A 9,051-nucleotide genomic window follows, 5' to 3' on the forward strand; every position below is an offset into this window, starting at 1 on the left:
AGCAAAGATTTAAGTGTGGGGTGTTGATAATAGGTGAATTTGACTATAATCACACCTTAAATAATCACCTTCTTGTGTAGTTTTAATGCTAAAAGTGATGACAAAATGCTCTTATTAGTGCTTTTCATGATTTGTAGGTGATATATGTATAAAGACGGCTAAGGAGCAGTTTTGGAGTCAAAAGTGATGAAAAAGAGGCCAACTGTGAAATTTCCTAAGTGACCCGTGCAAAAACAGGCTGAAGATTCAGAGAACTGGATCCACCGCGGTTTCACCGCGACCGCGGCAGAACCGCGGTGGGAAGCAGCTGCAGAAGTTGTGAGAATCCGCGAGGGTGTTTGGCCGCGGTTCTACCGCGACCGCGGCAGAACCGCGGCAGGCGCAGAAACTTCAGGGACCAAAATGTCAATTACGGGATTTTTAGACCTAAACCCTATTTAAAACATTAGACTTCGCCCAAGAGAGGCATGTATTGATTTTTTAGGTTTCTTAGCAAGGAAACGATTGTGAGAAAGTACTCTAGACATCTTTCTTCTTTTCTTTTGATTTTATGATGAATTCAAGCTTAGTTTATTTTCCCATAGTCATGAGTAGCTAAATTCCTTGTCTAAGGCGTTGATGGAACCTATTGGGTGATGAACTTCTTGTTTATGTGAATACAAATTGCTAGTTTAATCTTTATTTGTCAACTTCGTGTTCGTTGTAGTTAATTGACAGGATCCTCAATTAGTTGTGCCTATTTAGTGTGCATAACTTGGAAAAGAGTGCATATTTAGGGTATTGTTGAACAACACCACTCCTAGATTATTAGAGGAATCTATAATTGCGGGTTTAAAGGCGGGAATAGGAATAACGAAGCCTTGGGTGCAATCTAAATTGAATTGTGCTAAATAAAGTAAGCTAGTGTATCTCGGGAGAGTGCAATAGTAAATTACTGTGATTACTCGGGAGAGATTTACGGTAAGATTAGCGTTCATGATTGATAGAGATGTGTGGGTAAATTTGTATGAGCATAAACAGAAGGGATTCCATCAATAGGGGAAATCATTGCCTTAGCTTTTTCTCATAATTGTTTACAACCTTTATTTTTTACTTAGTTACAGCCATTAGTTATTTGCAAGCTAGTTATTAAAGAACACTCAACTGAGATTTGAATATTTGGGAAGCTGGTTCTGAAGAATTAGTGGGTCTGAAGATAGTGGTTGATAGGTTAACTCTCTGTGGATTCGACCCTGGGCGTAATACTCGGGTTATATTTGCAACGTCCGCAAAGTCCTTTTTATAAGGCATAGTTGGGCGTGATCACGGCCGCGGTCAAAACGCGGTAGGACCGCGGCCAGACAAGCTCTCTGATTTCTGCCGCGGTCAGTTCCGCGGTCGCGGTTTCGACCGCATTGTTCACCCTGTTCCGTTTGGAATTTAGAAAAACGTAAAATACGAAATTTATAGCCCTTTGAATTAGCTTTCCAACCATATATTGTGGAGCCCAAATAGAGTTCTGAGCAAAAAGTTATGTCTATTTTACTAGACAGTGCGCAATATGCCTCCTCAAGTCTTCGTTCGTACTTAATTATCAAATTTGACCCCCGAACACGATCCCGGCTTAATTCCTTGAGCTTTTACTCGACTTCAAAGCTTCAAATCACTTAAATTCATTCCATAACATCTATATAGCTCGGAATCACACCTACAAGGCATAAAACACACCGTTAGTGCAAAACACTAGCGATTAAAGCGCAAACTCAACTAAAGTGCAGTAAATTAGAGTGTAATAATCGACTAAAATACGCAATTATATCCTGTCATCAATATGAAATTTTCATCTTTAAATATAGTATTATTTAAATTAATATGAATGATCTTTACAAAATAATTAAAGTAATGCAATTAAGAAAATTATTTTTGTAATTAAATGTTGGGCTCATGCTTAGCATGGGCCATCCCTCATCTAGTACCATTATAAGCATGAGTGCTATTAGCCTATTGTCACGAGGAGAGAATGAGATTATCAATGAATGAAATTGGTCAACTTTCAATCTCATTTTATCTCAAGCTGGCCAGCTTGTTTTCTAACTATTGTTCGAATCTTTCTCTAATGTGTAAATTATTCATTTAGGATATTTGACTCCTTCACTGTTGTTTAAAAAGGAGTTAAACTCACACGAAATTTCCTAAGAGCCTATACCTATTGTTCGGTTTAAGCTTGGGTAGCTTAAAATAAAGGGTGAATCGGAAATGGATGAAAAATAAAATATTTGAGTTTTCCTCTTGGTAAATGGACATTGTCTCGTATTGGAATAAGAAAAGACTTTTAATGGGTATATATACAATTGCTCTTCTTCAAACTCTTAAAGAGTTAAGAAGAAGGCAAGCCTCGTGTCGTCGCTCGCTCGCTTGGCTTCGGCTTTGGTCAACGATTGATTGATTAATCTTTTTGGACAAAATTTCTTCCAATATTCCCAACAGCTATGGGTATTTCTGAAAGGTTGCAAACCTTTTCAGAAATAATGCCAGAAAGTCTATAAATATGCTTTGAATCCCAGAATCTTTCCTTACGAAATTTTCTGATCTTCTTCTTCTTCTACACAAAATTTTTACAGCCTGCGAGTGGTTTGCTATTTCACCAGTGTTTTTGGTACCAACACTTCAGTGAGTTAAATCGTTCTATGTTGGGAGGATAATATTCCAGCACCTCGGGTACTTGAGGGGAATTGTTTTCTTAAGGACACACTGTGCATTTAGTGGGATCGATTTATTCCAAAAATATTTTTAGATATTATTTCGACATTCTGTTGCTACTAACTTTCTGTTTCTGTTTCTATTTCAAAAAGTTTACTGTTTTTATTATTTATTACAATAATACAGATTTCCTAACAATTTAAGGAAATTATTTTTTTATTCGTAATCTGTATTCTATTTGTGGAGATTAAAACCTGTGTGGTTTTCTACTCCTTCTGAATTTTTCTATTCTGATTTGAAGATATAAAAACTTCATCGGAGTATTGAAATTCATAAACGATTTGAAGAGCATTAAAACTTCATCATTTTCTGTGAAACAGTATATAAAAACTTCGATTTTTATTTATTAAACGCACTGTTTATCATTAATTACAGTACTGTTTATTGTTCTATTTTTTGCCATTAATTGAACTCTTCTGTTGTTGACAGTGAGAAATGGCAATTGATAATGAAAATTCTTCTGCGGCTATTGTGGCAACGATGATAGCCTCGTCAAGCCGAACTGATGTTCCACCGGGATGGCAGCAAAGGGTATTCTTCTGTCTTACCACACTTGGTATGCAAAAATTCACCAGTGAAGAACCTCCAGTGCCTACTGCGGACATACCGGACAACAAAAATTTTATGATTGTTGAGGCATGAAACAGGCAGATTTTCTTTGCAAAGGCTACATCCTAAGTGCTTTGGAGGATGACTTGTACAATGTCTATAGTGCTGTGAAAACTTCGAAAGAATTATGGAACGCACTTAAGAAGAAGTACAAGACTGAAGATGCATGCTTGAAGAAGTTTGTGATTGCCAAGTTTCTAGATTATAAAATGATAGACAGCAAAACTGTTGGAACCCAAGTTCAGGAGCTTCAACTTATTTTTCACGACCTTATTGTTGAAGGTATCGTGAATGAAGCATTTCAAATGGCTAAAATGATTGAAAAACTGCCTCCTTCGTGGAGGGATTTCAAAAACTATCTTAAGCACAAGTGCAAGGAAATGAAGTTGGAAGATCTTGTAATTCGTCTCAAGATTGAGGAAGACAACAAAACAGCTGAGAAGAAGTCTCGTGGAAATTGAACGATCATGGGAGCTAATATCGTTGAGGAGACTACTCTAAAGAGTAAGAAGAGGAAGAGGTCTTCTGGACAGACTAAGGAGCAGAACAAAAAGAAATTCAAGGGCAGCTGCTATATTGTGGAAAAGCTGGTCATAAAGCCCCTGATTGTCGTCTCCCGAAAAAGGATAAGAAGAAGGGACATGCCAACATAGTGGAGAGGAATGATGACATTGATGATCTATGTGCTTTCGGAATGCAACTTAGTTGGAAAGCCGAAGGAGTGGTGGATTGACTCTGGAGCCACTCGACATCTTTGTGCTGCCAAAGAAGCATTTGCGACTTACTCTAATGCTGGTCCCGAAGAAGAGCTTTCCATGAAAAATACTGCAACAACCAAGATTGAAGGTTATGGGAAGATATTCTTGAAGATGACTTCCGGCAAGGTGTTAACGCTCAACAACGTTCTTCATGTTCCTACTATTAGGAAGAATTTAGTTTCTACTTCTTTACTTGTTAAGAATGGATTCAAATGTATATTGTATCTGAAAAAGTTGTTGTAAGCAAGAATTAAATGTATGTTGGAAAGGACTACCTCACAGAGGGCCTTTTCAAACTCAATGTAATGGTTGTTGACAGTATGAATAAAATTTCAGTTTCTTCTTATTTATTGGAGTCAAATGATTTATGGCATAGCCGTTTAGGACATGTCAATTACAAAACCTTGCGGAAGTTAATTAATTTAGAAGCGTTGCCTAAATTCGAGTGTAATAAATCAAAATGTCAAATATGTGTTGAATCTAAGTTTGTAAAACATCCTTATAAGTCTGTTGAAAGGAATTCAAATCCTTTAGACTTAATTCATACTGACAATTGTGATATGAATTTGACACCATCCCGAGGTGGAAAAAAGTATTTTATAACTTTTATTGACGATTGCACTCGATATTGTTATATTTATTTGATTAATAGTAAGGATGAAACAATTGAAGCATTTAAGAAATACAAGAATGAAGTGGAGAATCAATTGAATAAAAAGATCAAAATGATTAGAAGTGATAGGGGTGGAGAATATGAATCTCCGTTGCAGAAATGAGTTCGGAATATGGAATTATCCATCAAATTACTACACCCTACACACCTCAATCCAATGAAATTGTGGAAAGGAAAAATCGAACATTAAAGGAAATGATGAATTCTTTATTAATAAGTTCCGGATTACCGCAGAGTTTGTGGGGGGAAGCTATCCTTACAGCTAACTGAATACTCAACAGAGTACCCCATAGCAAAACACAATCTATTCCATATGAAAAATGAAAAGGAAGAAAATCCAACTTGAAATATTTCAAAGTGTGGGGATGTTTAGCAAAGGTACAAATACCTTTACCCAAAAGGGTAAAAATCGGATTAAAAACTGTGGATTGCGTTTTCATTGGATATGCTACAAACAGTAAAGCATGTCAGTTTTTGGTTCAAAAATCTGATAATCCCGAAATTCATGTTAATACGGTAATGAAATCAGATAATGATGAATTCTTTGAAAGCATCTATTCGTATAAAACTGAATGCGAGTCGTTAAGTGAAAGACCTAATTGTCCACGGGAAGAACCAAAGAAAAATACTCCACTTGAAGAAGATCCAAGGCGTAGCAAACGTCAAAGAACATCTACTTCCTTTGGACCAGATTTTGTTATATTTTTGCTTGAAAATGAGCCTCAAACTTATAAAGCAGCTATGTCATCTTCAGATTCAGCATTTTGGAAAAAGGCAGTCAATAGTGAGATTCAATCAGTTTTGGATAACCATACATGTGAATTGGTTGATCTTCCTCCGGAAAATAAGCCTTTAGGTTCGAAATGGGTCGTTAAACGGAAAATGAAAGCTGATGGTACTATTGACAAATATAAGGCAAGACTTGTTGTCAAAGGTGATAGACAAAAGAAAGGCATTGATTACTTTGACACTTACTCGCTAGTAACGAGGATAACATCTATTAGGGTGTTAGTGGCACTGTCGGCCGTGTATGGTCTTGAAATCCATCAAATGTATGTTAAAACAACTTTCTTAAATGGAGAATTGGAGTAAGAGATTTACATGGAACAACCTGAGGGTTTTTTGGTTTCGGGTAAAGAAAATAAATTGTGCAAACTAGTTAAGTCGCTTTATGGACTTAAACAAGCACCCAAACAATGACATACCAAATTTGATCAAACAATGTTGGCAAGTGGGTTTAAAATCAACGAGTGTGACAAATGTGTTTACATTAAAAACACTCCAGGTCATAAAGTCATTGTTTGTTTATATGTTGATAATGAGCAAAAATATGGCAAGATATAAATGCTACTAAGCGCATGTTGGCTAGCAAATTCGACATGAAAGACTTAGGAGCTGCTAATGTGGTCTTAGGAATCAGAATTCACAAGGCTCCACAAGGTCTAGCATTATCACAGTCTCACTACATTAAAAAATTACTTGACAAGTTCAAGTATTTGGATTTCAAGATTGCCAAGACTCCAATTGACGTGAGTTATGCACTTCAACACGATGAAGGTGAAAGTGACTCAAAACTGAACTATGCAAGAGTATTGGGAAGCTTGATGTATATCATGAATTGTACGCGACCAGATATAGCATGTGCTATTAGCAAACTGAGTCGGTTTAGAAGCAATCCCAATCAAATACATTGGATGGCATTGAAACGAGTTTTGGGGCATCTGAAACATACCCAAAATTATGCTTTGCATTATAATAAATATCCCTCCGTGATCGAGGGATATAGTGATGCAAATTGGATCAACGGATCATCTGAAGTTAAATCCACGAGTGGATATGTTTTCACAACTGGGGGTGCAGCAGTGTCTTGGAAATTATCCAAACAAATGTGCATCGCCCGTTCTACAATGGAATCTGAATTCATAGCTTTAGACAAGGCCGGTGAAGAAGCTGAATGGCTCCGAAATTTCTTGGAAGATATTCCATTTTGGCCCAAACCTTTGGCACCTATATGTATACATTGTGATAGTCAAGCGGAAATAGGTAAGGCAGGGAGCATTATGTATAACGAAAAATCTCGTCATATATGACAGAGACACAATACCGTTAGACAACTACTCTCTAGTGGTGTTATCACATAAAGTTAAGAGATAACGTGTCGGATCCACTTACAAAAGGCCTATCTAGAGAGGCAGTTGAAAGATGATCAAAGGGAATAGGGTTAAGGCCTAGGACAAGTCATCATGGCAGTAACTCTACCTAGCATACTGGAGATCCCAAGAGTTAGGTTCAAAGAGATCAAACAAAGTTATGAATGACTGTTCAACATTGTCAAATAACTCAACCCATTCTCGTGATGAAGACAATGTTCAGAAATCGAGGTAAACCATTAAGGCTTTTGATGAGTCAATAAAAAAGCTTTTTAATGATTTGCTAAGTCTGGCAGGATATGACCAGATAGTGTGTCTATAGGATTACACGTTTAGAAATCACCTATGTGAGTGTGAATTGTAAGCCGCTTCAATGGGAATGAAAGTAAAGGCCCATTATCTAAGCACTCATGAAACCAGGCGGTGTTCATGGCTGAAACGAACACAACCGTGAGAACCATAGATGGTTAAGGGTTGATTGTGTCACTTATGTTGTCTAGGTATACAACAAAGCTCGATGATTCAAAGATATCAAATCTACCGATTGACCGAGTATATCCAATATAAGTTCACTACGAAAAGTTCAAAGGGAAACCTACTTATCCAGATGCAATCACACTCGTCCGTGCATTCCTTTGTCTTATAGTCATTCCCAATTTATGTGGGAGATTGTTGTGTTTAAACTTGGGTAGCTTAAAATAAAGGGTGAATGAGAAATGGAGGGAAAATGAGATATTTGAGTTTCCCTCCTTGGCAAAGGGATATTATCCCATGTGGGAGGAAGAAAAGACTTTTGATTGGTATACATACAATTGCTCTTCTTCTAGCTCTTAAGGAGTTAAGAAGAAGGCAAGCCTCGCGCCGTCGTCGTCGTCGCTTGCTCGGCTCGGCTTCGGCTTCGGATTAGGATTTGGTCAAAAATTGATCGATTAATCTTTTTGGACAAAATTTTTTCCAATTATTTAATTAATTAATTTCTTCCATTTTTTGGTACTAACACTCCGATGAGTTAAATCGTTCTATCCTGGGAGGATGATATTCCAGCACCTCGGGTACTTGAGGGGAATAATTTCCTTAAGGATACACTGTGCATTCAATGGGCTTGATTTATTCCGAATTTTCAGATATTATTTCGATATTCTGTTGCTACTAACTTTCTGTTTCTGTTTCTATTTCAGAAAGTTTACTGTTTTTATTATTTATTACAGATACATATTTCCTAACACTTATTTGAAAATTTTATTATAAAAAGTCACTTTACCCGAGTGATATTAGCTTTAAGAAAAAAAACATTCAAATTCAGTATTCACTACTATCCTTTTTTTTTTTTTTTTAATTTACTATTCTTGTATTTTAAGAACGCAAGCAAAGAAGAGAAGTCACAAAGGTATTTTGATTCAACATTCTAGGGCAGCTGTGGTAGAAAATATTTTTTTAAAAGTTTTTTCGAAAACCAGAACAGTTCAAAATAGAATATAGATTTAAAAAGAGAGAATTATTCTTTAAAACATCTTTTCCTTGTTACTACCCACACAATATTTTTCTTTCTAAATCGTTTTTAAGAAAAACCTGTTTTTTAAAAAAAAAAAAATTCAAAACTAGATAAGCCTAATTGGCGGATCCAAGATTTGAACTCTATGAGCTCAACCTTATTTTTAAATTTGAACCAATTTTTATTTAAAACTATTATGAATTAATATCTATTTGTTACGATTTTAGGGTGTGTTTGGTATGAAGGAAAATGTTTTCTAATTTTTCGCATGTTTGGTTGGCTTAAATGTTTTGTAAACATTTTCCTTATGAACTCAATTGGAGGAAAATATTTTCCTTATCAAGAGAAGGGAAAATATTTTCCAAAACTCCTTCTCAACCTTCCTCGTCCTCACCAACCCACCCCATCCCCACCCACCCAACCCCACCCACCCGACCCCACCCCCCGCCTACCCACCCATCCCCTCTCTCCAAAATGGCTTTTTTTTTTTTCAAATTTCAGTTTTTTTCCTTCACCACCCGCTCCCCTCCCGCGAGCAAAACATTTTTTTTGTTTGTAATTTTAGATTTCTGTTTTTTCGTTTTTCTGCACCACCTACCCCCACTCCCACACAAAAAAAAAATTGTTTTT

This window comes from Nicotiana attenuata, unplaced genomic scaffold (genome assembly GCF_001879085.1).
Source record: "Nicotiana attenuata strain UT unplaced genomic scaffold, NIATTr2, whole genome shotgun sequence".
NCBI classification, from domain to species: domain Eukaryota; kingdom Viridiplantae; phylum Streptophyta; class Magnoliopsida; order Solanales; family Solanaceae; genus Nicotiana; species Nicotiana attenuata.